We start from the raw sequence: 16,389 nt of genomic DNA on the forward strand, positions 1-16,389 counted from the left end.
AGGAAGTCCCTTTCTTCTTGTATTGCAATCATACACACCATCTGCTTTTTATTCAGCAAAAGAAGTGTGCCACATTGCCAGAGACCCTGCTCTTGCATCATTTGCTCTCAGTATAAAGTGCCGGCGTTTGTGCGCATGTTCCACTCTTTGTGTCGTCGCTCCTTCTCCATTGGCTCTGCCTCTGCCCTGCGCTCAGCCTGCACACCGGACCAGCCTTCACACAGCAGAGTGCGTGCGCCAAACGTATATGTGCATCCAACCCACGCTGCTTGTAACAGGACTTAGCTTCCCACGCTGCTCCGAAGAGAAAAAAAGATGGAGAAAAAGAGCGAGATCAACGGGCACGCCATGCCCAGCTCGGCCTCCACCGACAGGATCCTGGAGAAAGGCGCGCAGAAAAGCTTCTTGGAGAAGCTGATGGAGTTTCTGAGAAAGAACCTGCTGGTGATCATGACGGTGTCCGGGGTGCTGGTGGGCGTCGGGCTCGGCATGATGGTCCGCAACATGAACCTGACCAAAGCGCAGATGACCTATTTCGCCTTCCCCGGAGAGATGCTACTTCGGATGCTGAAAATGATCATCCTACCCCTGGTCGTCTGCAGCCTTATTTCCGGCGCCGCCAGCCTAGACACGCGTTCCCTGGGCAAGCTGGGTGGCATCGCAGTCGCCTACTTTCTGGTGACCACGCTGATCGCCTCGGGGATCGGGGTGGCCCTGGCTTTCATCATTAAACCCGGCGTGGGTGCGGGAGCTCTGAACACCAACAGCCTGGGGCTGGAGAGCGTCAGCAGCAACAAGGAGACCACGGACTCGTTTTTGGATCTGGCCAGGTACTGTAGAAGCATTCCATTCATTTGAACAATCTGGGAATGACTCTGATATGTAGGTCACTGTTGAATAAGAAGCAGATTGAGGTGATTTTGTTGGAGTTCTGCGGGGAATTATGGCACAGCGTGCCTCAGGCGCAACACCGGTTACACACACCAGTGGCACGACGCATGGAGCAGTCCGCGCGTACACGCTCTTAAAGGCATTGGCGGGTGTAGTAAGCATAACACATGGTGATACACAGTGTCTCTGCAGGTGAAGGAGGACAAGTCTTTAATTTTCTGGTAAAAAAGTGGTAATGTCTGCAGTGGTAATGTTTGTTTTTTTTAATTATAAGAAGTGAGTTTTTCTAGGGTCTAGACCGCTGACAATATAAGGTCTCTTCCCTGTTTGTGCATCAGTCTTTGTGAGAATTTTACATGACTTCCGAAGTTGACTATGAGTGTGTTGTGCAACTCTTAAAAACTTCCTTTATTTGACATTTTCTTGTTTGCATGTTCTTGTCTGTTCCCAAATTTTATATGACTTGGTTCACACCATCAGGTGAAGTGCCGTGTGGATGGGCTCTATTGCAGCTAGATAGTTACAGACTCCTTTCCAGCATCTGTATGAATAGTTTTCCATGAACCTAACACAGAAACTTCCCATTAACCTCCTTCCTACAGATGCAGTTTAGTCAGTGATGGAAAAGTAACAATGTACTTTTACTCAAATACTGTATTTAAGTACAGTACAGTTCTGAAGTACTTGTGCTGTACTTGAATATTTCCTTTTTTTTGGTTCTTTATACATTAAAAGTTTACATACAAAACATATAACAGCTCCAACACCACTAACTGTAACAGTAAAGTGTTGCTTATATGTCAGTGCGTAAGTCATATTAATTAGATATATATGTTATAATAATATGAAACACTGGTCTGATAAAATGTCTGTACATTTACAGAAGTAGGACTTGGATGCAGACCCTTTATCTGCAACAGAGTAGCTTTATATGGATTTATGCTACTTTTACTTACTTACTCATTTTTGTTAAAGTGATTAATTAAAAAACACAGCTGCTAGCAGCTTCAGCTTATACAGTAGATTTCAGAGTGCTTACTGCCCTTCAGTGAAGCAGACAGGAGGAGTCCTAATAACAGGTTCCCACAGTGTGAGGGAAAGCTGACAGCTGTTGAGAAAGAGGAGAGAGAGGTGGAGGGATAAACCCCAGAAACACTGTGTAGTACAGAATAAACAGAGTCTGCTGCTGTTAGCACTTTTCCTTTATCACAGCAGCAGATGGGCAGTCTGCTTTTATTTCTCAGTCTAACACTGTGGAGTCAGACTTTATTTTTGCACTGGTGACCAGTTGCTCAAAATATTTGAGGAGGGATTAGACCAGCGCAGACCAGTGATGTTCCAGTCTAAATAATGTCATAATCAGTTGCTCCTTTGCTTTATGAGGAACTAGAATGGTTTCTCTTTCCACTCCAATCATCTGGCATATCAGGTGTCAGATTCCCATTCTGGCACGTCAAATTTAAAGGATCATATAACAGAAAAACAAGTATTTCACTGTTCTAAAAATATGTCACATTACTTGTTTTGATGTGGAGCTAGAGTTCACTTTGTACCTGTTCATTTTATGTACTCAAAATAAGATTATGCAACACTGTCCATGTATTGTAACACTTGAGCTACGTTGGTAACTCCTAAGCTATATCTTATTCATACTAACTGATGAGAAAAATTCTCCTAGGGAGTTATTGGAATTATTTCTGTGGAAAGCCTAATGCCAGTTTATTTATGTCCCCAGATGATGTATCTTGCTGATGATTATTGGTGATTATTTGATGATGTATTTTCTGGTTTTACCTCTGTTGTCACCATGAAGTTGACATATTTTGAGTGAAATGTCTCAGCAACTATTGCATGAATTGCCATGAAATTTGATACAGTATGCACATTCATGTCCCTCACGGGATGAATAATGTAGCAACAACTGTAGTGATCCTCTGTCTTTTCATGCTGCACCACCTTCAAGTCCGAGGCTGAATTTGTCCAGTACTTTAGTCAGCATGTCCTCCAAATTAGACCATACTATATGTAGTTTGAGCATGCTCTTCAGAACAACACAAAGAGGCATTTTTAGCTCTATCATCACGACGACAACATTTCTCTGTGACTTCCTAATGACATGAAAATGCTCTGGTCAAAGTTTGGCTAAGTTTAGATAGAGATAATGGTTCATGTCAAAATAGTTACTTAATTATGAATACACTCATCTAAGATGGTGACTTGCTAAACACCAGAATGTTAGCACTGTCACTATGAGCACAATAACATGCTGGTATTTGCATTTTGCTCCAAGCACCACTGCACCTCAGCATGGTTCGGTCAGTCCTGTCAGTCCTCTCAGCCTTTGGATTGGTCTGTGTGGGGAAACCTCTAAGTGCCCAAAAAGTATTGTATTTTATCTTGACAGATGCAAAAGCAGGGAAGACTGAAAGAGCTACATTATTATTATCATTTGTTTGACTGTTTACAGTACTGTATGACCAAAGCTATCACTAAAGTCAAAAAAGTAAGAATATTGCAGATTACTGACTTAAATGAGATGCTTTTGCCAAAGTGAAAATGTATAAGGAAGGACAGCTGATGCAAAGATTTTTCATCAACTTAAGATTAAAGGTTGTGAAGAGAGTCACACTTGCTCTAAGTCCAATCTCTTAAAACTGCCACCATTGTCATCTTAACTCATGTTCTGACGACATTATTTATTCACACAGAATGCATATAATTTTCTGTACACTGCACACAAACTCTTGAAAGGTTCAAATTCAGAACAGTCAAACAAAACATGCATACAGTATACTAAAAACAGTAACTTTTATTTCAGCTTTTATTACATGTCTTTCTTGCATTGGGTGCATCAATCAATAAATTAATTAATTTGGAAACAAGGAAAGAAAAGCTGATTTGCAGACAACTGTGACACGAAACTTAAAAAGGCCAAGAGTCAGTAAAAAGATGGAACCACTCCTGACCACATTAGCCGAATAACCTTCATTCTGCTGTCTTGAATTAAAATGATTGTGCATGATGTGTGGCTTTAGTTAATTAGAAAATCAAGTAGTTATGTAACAGCGCTTTAAAAATCAGTCCACAGAGAAGAGACAGAGAGACTCTGGGGAGCCTCTGTGAGAAAAGCATGCCAGTTCTCAGCTCTGGTTTCCCCGGGTTAATCCAGATCCTCACTTCAGTCATGTGATAGCAGGAAACCTGACCCACTGTATGGAGAGAAGAGTTTAAGAAACCTTGTGAGGCAACAAGAACTTAACCAAATCATTTTGTTTCTTAGCAGCATTAGGAAAGAACAGAAATGACTAAATGAAGATAACCTGGCTATCTGCCAGTGTGGCCTGTGCAGCTAACGTATTTGACAGCTGAAGCATTTGGCACTGGGCTGAAGGCAGAGTTGATGGGGGTCAAGGGGTTATGGATGGAATTGCCTGGCTGTGGTGTGGCCATGGGAATAAATGTGAGCAAAGTCTGTATTTTTTTTGCACAATACAGTGTGACCCGCGAGGATAAAGTTACAACAAACATGCACTAATACATGGAACAGGCCCACAGGCTTCCAGTAATCCCTGTATGCTTTACTTACAGTGGTGAAAATAAACCCAGCACGGTGCCTATATATACAGACTGTCAAGGAAAAAACTTTTATGATGGATTTATAGCAGTGGCCCAAAGGACAATGTACCAAACCAGACTGTTCGTTTATAAGATGAGTGATGACCTTCCTGCAAAGCTGCATATTATACCTCTTTAACTTCAAAATGTCCAACAGTCCCAAATAATTTCCCTTTTGAGACTCAACCTTTGTAGTAATAGTAGTATTAGTATGCTCAGCGTATGTGGGGTTCTGTTTGTGTCAAAAATCTGCTGCTGTTCCCCTCCTCCATAATTGTGAGTCATAAAGTTAAATTAGTGCCAAAATGTCCTCACTGTTTAATGTGGAACAATGTCTGCCTTTAATTATGTTTGATGGATGCTATGGACAAATGCAAATGACACAAGTCATGTGCAAACATGTGATGGGCAAAGCAAAGCAACACAGTAATGACAAATATTTTAACAAATTATTCGTATTGATCTGTCTGTTGGTTGGTTGGTCTGCCGCTCTGGGCCAGGATGAAATATGTCCACGACTATTAGATGTATTTCCATGAACTGTTGTATAAACATTCATGGTCCCCAGATGATTAAATCATGTCATATCTCTTCAACCATAACTATGAGGACTTTTGGGAATTTCTCAGTGATGTCTCTCACTTGGTGAGAATACAGACATGTCAAGAAAAATACAATCTGATATCAACACAATCCATTCAGCAAATGTAGCTGATGTAGACTAATTATCTGATGTGAGTATAAGGTTAGCACTAGCACTGACCATCTTAGAATAATGCGTGAACACCCTCAGGAATAAGGAGTTTTGCTCATTCTGCTGACATTGCGTGAATGCAGCATAAGACAGCTGATTTTGGCGATCCCCTGATTTTTCCTCTAGCGCCACCATGAGGATGACATGGTGGAATGTCTTGACTAAAGTGCTAATAAATGTTAGTATGCTAACTGCTGCAGAAGAAATCTTTTGCATACTCTCTCACTATTTGTTGCTTCAGTGTTGAGTAATGTTAAGCTCATCTGATGAGTTAAAATAACCTCCTTTCTAGATGTTCATGACATTAAAACCACAATCATGAATTGATTCCACATTTTATGTGGAATAATCTGAAAGCACTGATTTATAGAACTGTCTTAAAGCAATTTCCAGTTGGTCAACAGAAGCAGCCCATGTAATTCAGATGAGATAAACCAGCTCACTGGATGCTCTCCAATTCAAATACTGCAAACTGGCCTGATCGGAAGGATTATTGAGGGGAACCAGTTCATTGGTGATGTCTTTACAGCTCCAACAAGGACTGATGCAACAGTAACAATATTTTCCCTTTGATGCACACTCAACAGTCTCTGTAGCTATGGAGTGTCTGTATCTGTGCTGTCAGTGTGCCCATAAACCAAATGCTGTACAGACCATGCATGGAAACAGCAGCCTGTGCCTGTACAGACCAATAATACCAGTATTACATTTTGATAATTAATATGCACTCCACAACCCTAAACCGCAAGATGGTGACTTTAAACTTTCATCTAAAATAACCCCTGCTTCACTGTAAACTTAAAATCTAACCCGAAATTAGACGTGTGTGGTGAGGATGAGCCAAAATGACCTTAGCTTTAATGTCTTAATGTCAAACTGGTACAAAAGCTATTGGGGATTTATTAACCAGAGACAGAGTCTTGAAGCTAATACATGCTGAGCCATGCATGATTGGTTGGGGTGGTGTCTACAAACAACAGAATTCAATTGCAAACACAGGGAAATGGGTCCAGATGAATGTTTCACCCATGTAGCCTATGTTGCTTAGTCTTGACTTTTGGTTAACTCAACACAAGTTATCATTCATTAGACAATAAGTACTGACATTATGTTAAACCTCTCTGGTAGCTATAGAAATTGACATTAAATGTCCCCTTAATCTACTTAAGTCACATTTATAATTGAGATAGAATAGATTATGCTTTTTCATAGGAAATTAAATCTCACCTCAAATGCAAAACAGATTTTTCTTGAACCACAAAAGGCTTTTTTGTCAGTTCTTGGCAAAAATCTGAGCAGTGACGAATTAAAGAAAAAACCTGAAAAAATGAGTGGAGAAACAGGAGGGCAGTGGCCCCATCCATAGGGCTTGAGGGGTCACTGAATAGTCTGTACTGGAATAGCGCTCCATCTGTCCAGTACATGGCCAGTGACTTGTAGAATTGATGCCAAGGTGTAATGAAGCTGCTCTGGTGGTTCGTGGTGGCCCACGACATTTAATGTTGGTTTTTCCTTGAATTTCTCACCTGTCCATACTTTACTGTTTGTACAAATGACTTGCACTGACACATGTGAAGCAAACTGCTATTTTAAAACACCATGGACAGATAAACTACATTTTCTTCCATCTGTGAGGAGTTCTTCACACTGTGAGTCAGTGGTTTGCATCCACAAACAAAAAGGGATCTATTTGATTTTATGACTTTCCCAGTAAGAACACGCTACAGAGCCCAAACCTGCCTAGAATTAGAATGTAATGTAAAATTGAAACACAGCTCGTGGGTCAAGGCCGTCTGTATGTAGGCACCCTCCCAAACAGAGAGATTAAGGAAAAGTGAAGTGTAAATGAGTACAGTGAAACCTCCATGAATATCTAATCCCAGTAAAGACTTTGCTGATTTGTTTTAATAGAAGATGAACCAGACAGCAGATCGGTGCCAGAACAACTGCACTGTCAGGGAATTTGTGGAGCAGTGGACTTTATGGAAGATCCTGGGAAAAGAGCCAAAGTACAGAGTGTGTGATGACAAACCAATCCTGTGAACAATTTACTGTTCAGATGGGTCAACCACATGGTTTTGAAAGACTTGTCAAATTCTGATGCTGGTATTCTGTTGTGTTTTTCGTGAACAGAACACATATACAACAAACATACAATATTACCACATAATCTTCTCTGTATCTAACTTGTTTTTCTCTCTCTTTACCAGGAATTTATTCCCAGCAAACTTGGTGGCTGCTGCTTTCCGTTCTGTGAGTGCCAGCACCTCACTTCACCACACCGCAGAGTGCTCACTTTTTCATTAGTTCCTCTTTTTATCACTACTCTCTGTCTCTTAATCCGTACCACCTGTGTCTTGTGTGGATTGTTCATCAGAATTTATGTCACCAACCACGCGGATGCCACTCTATGTTCATTTACTGGCTGTACCGCTGAGAGCCTAACAATGCCTCTAAATGAGGAGATGCTCAGAATAGAGACCGGCTGCACTCCGCTCTGTTCGCTCAAATGCCTCTTTTCCTTGTCCCTCACCAGCCGTTACCATGGCAAGACCATTCCATTCCAGCCAGCCTAGCAACCCACCTCGCCTCACTGCTTTTGAACATGGCCCGCTCTAACTTCCTAGAACTATGATCGTGTCCGTTAAGGCTAAAATAAGAACCAGGAAAGTTCAATATTTGGGGACGTGGGGATACAAAATGGCTATGCACACATGCAAAAGATAGGACACACATACTCATGTGCACACACACTTAAACACACACATAATTGAGCCAATTGCCCTAAACTTGCCTAAAACCAAGCCAGTGAATAATAAACCCACAAACAAGTTAATGACTTCTCACAGGGAGAGTAAATGGAGTTTCAAAGTGCAGTCAGGTCATAGAGTTCAATATCCCACCCCCCACAACCAAACCTATACAGTGGTAGAGACCCTATGGAATGGGTCCAAGTGTGGATTAAACCAAGAAAGCAGAGGAGAGGGGAGATTTACGCAAAATGACAAGCAGCTAGATGCTTAAGCAGACATTTAAACAAATGAAGTGTGAGATTTAGATTACAGTGAAGACTGTCTTGTTAGTTTTCTGACTGTAGTCACATATTGTAGGTCTCTGTTTGTCCAAGAATGTTTTAATATCAAGAGTCTATAGCCTCATTTAAAGTCCATACAGGTCTGTCTATAGGGATGTTTAAAGAAAGACAAAGAGTGAGAGACCAACTCTGTGCACATGCTGCATTCCTTAGAGGGAGTTGCTTCTTCTGGTGAGTTCCTTCACCATGAGTTTAAATGTCGCAGGGAGAAGTTTTTTTTCGAAGTTTTACATTAAAAATCCAACGCTTTCCTGTTTTTTACCCAAATATAATCTATAGGTGTGAAGACCCTGTTGGTCACACAGATCCAACCATTGTCACATAGTCTTACCTAATAACTATCACATCTATCATGTCCTCACTTCTAATTAGCTCATCCTTGACTGAAACTGGATTTGGACAGTACTGTCTAAGTTTATGTCTTTGTCTGCATCCTTACTTATTAAGACCTTGGTTGCCCCAGCAACAGACAGGAGAAGTGTCTCCAGATGTCCACTATCACTCATAGTTTGGGCTAAACTATAGACTATTGTAAAACACTGTGAAGGTCTTTATGACCTGAACTATTAGAAGTGTGTAAGAGGCCTAGGGAGTATTAAAGCACTCTAGAAGTAAGAACAATCTTAAGTGTTATGTTCAAGTTTGCTTTGATTATATGATTGGAAATAAACCAGTTTGTAGTTTGACTCTCTTTCAAAGAGTCTGTGGGTTAATAGCATATTTTAGCATAAAAACTGGAGGCACAGGTAGCCAAGCTCTGCCCTAATTAAAAAAAATGTATATCGACAAGTCAATAGTTACATCACATAACAAGGCAGTTACATGATGCAAATGTTTCTTGGTGAAAAACAGAAGTGCTAGACATTAAGAAAAAGTTACACCACATCAATGCGCTAAAACCACAAATTATCATTTTTTTACATTTCAGTTTAACTGTTTTCTTGTAGAAGTGATATTGAGTACTTCTATTTTAAAGAGAAAATAATGGTGAAATTTCCACTCAGTGAAATCAATATTTTCAGTAGAGGCTGTAAAAATGGATTGACCTGGAACTTGGAACCTCCTTGCTATGAGGTGACAGTGCTGTAACGGGACACAGAAATTTGCATGTTATTTGCATGTTGACAGTGTAGCATTATTTGCATGTTATTTGCATGCTGACAATAGCCACGCATTTCAGCACTAGAATGTACTACACAAAAATGCTTGAACAAACAGCATCAAACAAAATTAACTACAACAAGTTTTCCTTTCCTTTATGTTTCAGTATGCCACTGACTACAAGATGGTTGCTGTGGGCAACAACACCAATGGGACCACCCTGTATCAAAAGGTAAAAATAGGGAATCATGCACATGTAACATACGTACTACATACTACATGCACACACACACACACACACACTGTATGTTACATGTGTAAAACATTGCATCTTTGAAAGGGAAAGTGCTCTATCTGTACCAAATTAAAAACAGGTGGCTCAGTCACTGCTGAATGAGCACTATGTGAGATGGTAATGGATGACTTGTTTTAGGGAGACTGGGTTTAAGATTGATGGAGAAATGCTGACAAGTTTAGAAAAGTGCCCTTGGTCATGTGAGATGTTAAAATATTAGTTTCTTTTAATATGGTCATTATAAAGAAGACTATGCTTGTGTCCTAAACTTCTGTTTAAAAAGTGTTATTTATTTAAAGATTAAAAATGTCTCCAGGTTTCAGGTTCACTGCCAACAAATAACAGTGACTTGATGTTTGGATTCCATAAGCAATTATTTACTGTTAATACCTATATGTGTTAATAGAAGGACAACATTGTGATTTTAAGCAGATCCATCGATCATTTAAAATATGTGACTATGAGAAATGGGCGACAAAATCCACACTGCTCCTTTTAGTTGGTCTGACAGTAACGTCCCTTTCATGTTGAATATCTGAGCGCAACATTATGAATGCCTTCAGGGAAACACTGTCCAGAAATGAATGTCATTATCCCCCCAATAGAGTCATTTTATTGCCCCTTTTTATGTGAGGCAAGTGGTAGGCTTTTCACCCTGTGTGGTCATTTGGAATGGTATACACTGCCATCAGACATGTTCAGACATTTGTGCAATATATAATTATTAATATCATCATTTATTTGAAAAACACTGAAACCTTTAAAATTCCTGATGTGTTTAAAGGTACTTTAGAAATTGTGGGTGAGTCCAGCTTTCTCTGGGCAATAACTCTGTATAAATGGTTCTGGACCTTTCCAAAATTTTTATCACTTACTTCTTGTGGGGATATTTCACAGCAGTAACTTTAAACATGAAATTATCTGCAGTGAGTAGAATTAGAGTTATGATTTGGCATCTGGTTTAGATTGCGGCTTGGGACGCATACTTCTGTCCAAACCCGACATGAGTCCGAGGGAGTAGGAACCGACCCAAACCTGACAGGCTCCCTGTTTTTATGCCAGAACCCGACCTTATGCTTACACACAGTTGTTGTTACCATGGTTACAGCTTGCCTGTTTACCCTGATTACACGTGTGCGCATCTTGTTAATGACCATCAAAAAGCATTATTTTATATAGGCTATAGGTTTATTTTAACACACACGCACATAGCCTATACAATGTCATTAGCAATAGGTGAACCAACATGACCAGTCCTGATCCCAACACAACCTGTACCCGAACCCGCTAATCTGGTTAAACAGGGTTTATTCAAATCTTGCTTTGTACAACTTTAAAACAAGCACATAAAGCCTGTCAACATCTTTTCTGTATTTGGAGTGTGATGTCCTTTCAGTCAGTCACGTGTTGGCCTTTGGACAGGTCATCTTGACCCGGCAGCTATCAGTTGGACCTGTGAGGAAGATGACGTGCTGGACTGAACAGGGAACAAACATAGCTTGCCAGAGATTTGCAGGTTACTAATGAACCTTTAAAGAATAAATAAAATGCTCCATAAAAGCATTTTTTTGCAACTTCCTTGACCTACAGGTTTTTAAATAAGTGAGAGGTTACCATATAACATTATCTAATTGTGAACATACAATAATCGTCCAGATCCAGCCTTTACCTAGTGGCCATGGTTTGCTCTCAGTCTAGGGGAACAGTTTGGGGATCTGATCTTGGCATCAGTCCATGGAATTTGTCTGTCGTGGGTCATAGTGGACAGTCCCCCTGAGTGCCAGGGGATGAAGTTGGTGGAGCTGTGGGAGAGCTCAGGACAATGGGAGAGGATTTGGGCTCAGGATTTGTCCTTGTCCTTATTCGTTATCCATCATCCAGTTCACTGAATCCTTCAACTGCCCTCAGACCTATGCACCCACACACGCACATTCTGTAGCAAGAGGTGTTGTATAAACTGTTACAGAATATATCAGTGCTATTGACAGTGACCGTGTTATTGACAAACTTACATCTCCATAATGAAAGGCAGCACATGAGCTTCCAGTTCAAGTTGGTTAATGAATATATTTCATGACTCTAAGAAACCAGGCTTGTTTGATCAGCACACAGTTTTACATCGGTACACCAGTCCCACTGGTCCACCACTTCAGTCCAGACTGAAATATTTCAGCAGCTTATAGAAGGATTGCTGTTAAATTCTGTGCAGACATTCATGATCCCCAGAGGATTATGTATGATGTCTCTATTGGATGTGTTGTCACAGACATTCATGGTTTTCAGATGATGTTCTGATGATTTTGGTGATTTTTTTTCTCAAACTTCACCCTCAGGTTGATATTTCTGGTATTTCATAGAGAAATAGTTCAGTGACTGTTGAGTGGGTTTCCATGACATTTGGTTTGGACATTCATGTTCCACTCAGGATACTTTCAGTAACTTTATATACATTACATACTCTGGTTTATGGCCAAACGCCTGCAAAACAAATGATGTTCCAATTGGCCTCAGCTGTACTTTATGTTTAACGTGTTAGTATGTTAATACACTTAAATATGACAACATGCTGCTAAGCTTACTAAACATCAGCATGTTTGCATAGTCATTGTGGGGATGTTAGCATTTAACTCAAAGCAACACTGTGTCTAAATACAGCCACACAGAGCTGCTAAACATTTATTCTTCTTTAAATTAATCCAACCTCCTTTCAAAGGATAGTAGAATTATTTCAAAAATTAATGAGTGACATCTTTCTTAATTTATAACTGGCTTCTTAGACAGCTAAACTAGGTTACCTTGTCTAAGTAGCCAGTTGTGAAAGATATTTGTGGGTGTTTTCAGTGAAATGACACCAATGGTAAATATAGTGAGTCTTACTTCCTCCTCCTTTCTGCAGTCTTTTCACTTTTGCTTAGTCTTATACAGTGTTCCTCTGCTGTGTGTTTTAGGTTCCTGTTGGTACAGAAACAGATGGCATGAACATCCTGGGTCTGGTTTTATTTGCCATGGTGTTTGGTGTGGCGCTGAGAAAGCTGGGAGATGAGGGAGAGGAACTAATTCGTTTCTTCAATGCTTTCAATGAGGCCACCATGGTGCTGGTGTCCTGGATCATGTGGTGAGTAGAGCTCACAGGTTTACAGTGGTAATGATGGTGGTATATTTGGACTGCATCAGGTGATACTTTGTGACAATACTCAATAAGTGCTCAATGCTCAGATAAAAAGAACTTTTTCCCCTCTGCATTTTGTCATGCCTTTCAGGTATATCCCTTTTGGCATCATGTTCCTGGTTGGTAGTAAGATTGTGGAGATGGAAGATGTAGTTCTTCTGGTCACTAGTCTGGGGAAATACATCTTCGCCTCAATCCTGGGCCACATTATCCACGGGGGGATCGTCCTGCCTCTCATCTACTTTGGCTTCACACGCAAGAATCCCTTCAGTTTCCTGTCAGGCCTTATCACACCCTTCACCACTGCCTTTGCCACCTGCTCCAGGTATACTGTCACATCACATGGTTCTAATGAACAGTATTGTAAGGTAAAAAGAGTTTGCATCTCCAGTGATGGAAATCTATCTGAATCAAAAGTAAATGTAAATATCAGATGCTAATTTTTTTCTTTTACAGATGGAAAGTTGAATTCATAAGCAGCAAAAAGTCAGAGGGTCCATCTCCCTAAAAGATTAGTAGCACTGCACAGTAGTAGTGAAGCAAATAGACAACATAAAATGAGTAGAAAGTATCACCCCTTTAAGCTTAAACTTTGGATTTACTCTTGACACCCTAACCTCTCCTCTGGCTCAACTGTCTGGCATAAAGTTCCATTTGTACACAACAGGGATCCAAATCTGGCATGCCACCATAAAATTTACTGAGCACATGCTTTGTAGAAGGTAAGCACTTTTCTGTGCATGAACTTTACTCTTGTGCCACACTGAGCACATGATATCTCATCATTTATTGAACACATTCTAATTTCTAAGGGGAGTTTAGTGACCCCTGTGACCTTTGCTGTATCACCACCTTTAAGACAAACGTAACATTTTAGCCCCAAAACTGCCAAGACTTTAAAGGCTAACTGCAGAGGATAACCTGGGCCTTGTTTCCCATACTTTTTGGTGTAAATGATTGATCTCGCAGAATCGGTGCAGCATTGAGCAAGAGCTGCGTACCCAGGCACCGCCAACAGCTGCTGCAGTGTGATCCAGCTGGGCGACTGACCACATCAAAGTGCTTGTTTTTGCCACTGACAGACTCAGTTTGTTGTTTTAAGTGTATGACAACATTACGGATAGGATTCCTACAGAAATAGACCTTTTTATTTAAGATTAAGATCCTTCTTGTTTAACCGAAACGTTGCCACCAGACTCCCTTGACGAAAAACACAAATTTTACTGAGCAGAACATTGGAGTTGCTGGAATACCACCTGCTGCAATCGGTTAGCTTGTTTGTGTTATTGTGTTATTATGTAAAAGCTTTGAGGCCTTTTTCTTCCTCTAACACAAATAAACTAACTGATCTATTAACCAGCTCAGGCAATATGAACATTATATGGTTTGCAGTGATATAGGGGTAAAGGTTGAGAAGCGTGAATGTAAAAAAAATGTTTGGCACTAGTTTCAGTTGAATTGCTGATAAAGATGAAATATATTAAGTCAATGCACCATATCTCTCTCTGTCACTCACCAGCTCAGCAACTCTTCCCTCTATGATAAAGTGTGTTGAGGAGAATAACGGTGTTGACAAACGCATCAGCCGCTTCATCCTTTCCCATCGGAGCCACAGTGAACATGGACGGAGCGGCCATTTCCAGTGCATCGCTGCCGTCTTCATCGCTCAGCTCAACAATGCTGAGCTGAAACGCTGGACAGATCTTCACCATCCTGGTGAGTCCTTGGGATGATAAGAAGTTTCCTTCCTTTTGGTCAGCGTAACTGTTAAGTAATGAAAACAGACAACTTTCAGGAAGCCAGCTCTCTGTTACTTCCTCTATAACTGATAGGAGTCATTTTTTTTTTATTATTATTGTCATGTTTATTATGTTTATTAACATTTCTAGGGTGACAGCCACAGCCTCCAGTGTCGGTGCTGCAGGCATCCCAGCTGGCGGCATCATCACCATCGCCATCATCCTCGAGGCATTGGCCTGCCAACCAACGATCTGTCCCTCATGCTGGCTGTTGACTGGATTGTGTGAGTAAAGCCCATGAACCCAGTGACTTAGAAAACACACACCCCCTATGTCTGATCACACACATGCACACACATTGCCAACATTTCAGTGAGGCAATGCTAGATCAGGGTTTCCTAACAGAGGGGAAGCAGAGGGAAACAGTCTGAAAAAAAGAAATTGCAATAAGCTCCACTGTTGTAGTTACAGGTGGTACAAAAGTATGGCTTTCGAATTTCAGCTGAGGTCCTCTGCAAGTGCTATTGTTTCTGGAACAAATACATCTGAGTTTTTGAAACAGGAAATACATTTAACTTAAAGACTATTATTGTAATAAATGGAGGAAATAATAGGGGAATGAGAAGCATGAGCTTTGAATGAAGAAAGATGAACTGTGGTAGTAGTCCTAATGGTTTTAACAGTGAGAGATGGTAACTCTTAAGGTCAGGACTGTGTAATATAATTTGACATGCTGTCTGACTCTTCTGTCCACTTTGCGTACAGGGATCGTACCACCACTGTGGTGAATGTGGAGGGTGATGCTCTGGGTGCTGGAATCCTCCACCACATCAACCAGCAGGAGATGAAGAAGCAGCAGGAGCACCAGCAGCAGCAGGGAGGGGAGCTTGCGGAGGTCCGGGTGGAGGCAGTGGCCAATGTCCAGGCAGAAGAGGAGACCTCGCCGCTGGTCACGCACCAAACCAAAGGCTTAGAGGCCACGCCGGAAGCTATCGAGTCTGTCCTGTGAACTCAGCCATACTCTCAGCAAGACTTTCACCTGTGAGGAAAAAGTGCATAGTAACAGTCTGTTTAGAGCATTGACTGTCTACAATGCACTTGCTGCTGCTGTTTTGAAATTTGGTCACTTGGGCCACTGTCTCAATAGCTGGGTTTCCATCCAAATATTTCAACTCAGATCAGGATATAATGGATTTGAAAATTATTCAGTTTGAAAATATTCCTCAACATAGAAGAAAGGTTTTTTAATTTTCAGATTTTTTGTATTTTTTTTTTAAATCTTGATTACAACATTTTGCGATATACAAGGATGGAAACACACATTCCCATAAATTACATAGTTTTGTTGTTCTCTTGAGGTGTTTGAGACAGGTGTGGCCATGTTTGTATGTTAGAACATCATCAAGTGCATTTCTTTGTTTTTTTTTTTTTTTCTTCAGACAGCAAACACAATGACCAACATTAACAGTAGAACATTAACTATTTGCCAAAATCTGACCAGTCAAAGTGTCCAATGCTTGCAGCTTAATCACACGTTCTGGAAGCTTGTTTAGTCTCTAACAAGATAACATTCTGTCTTTAAATTAAAGTCAGGTACAAGTAGGAACTTTTGCTTCAAGGTTTAAAATAGCTGTCACAACCCAGAGAGATGTTTACAGGATGTGACCAGACTTGTGTTTGCTGACCATCAGCAGACTGTCAAACATTAACCCTTCAAATGATAAGAATAGA

The 16,389-nt window shown here is 40.6% G+C and overlaps 1 long non-coding RNA gene and 1 pseudogene across 1 annotated transcript; one reads left to right on the forward strand and one right to left on the reverse strand.

Annotated features, from left to right (window-relative positions):
• The first annotated feature begins 276 nt into the window (after positions 1–276).
• On the forward strand, positions 277–15,708 carry LOC108895743 (neutral amino acid transporter A-like; annotated as a pseudogene).
• LOC127140255 (uncharacterized) lies at positions 3,683–14,517 on the reverse strand. Its single transcript, XR_007810720.1, has 2 exons — positions 14,436–14,517; positions 3,683–4,100 (listed from the first exon to the last, which is right to left on the reverse strand). It is a non-coding gene; the product is annotated as an uncharacterized LOC127140255 (long non-coding RNA).
• Positions 15,709–16,389: the final 681 nt, after the last annotated feature.

The sequence above is a fragment of the Lates calcarifer genome, unplaced genomic scaffold, assembly GCF_001640805.2.
Source record: "Lates calcarifer isolate ASB-BC8 unplaced genomic scaffold, TLL_Latcal_v3 _unitig_4033_quiver_2480, whole genome shotgun sequence".
NCBI lineage: Eukaryota > Metazoa > Chordata > Actinopteri > Centropomidae > Lates > Lates calcarifer.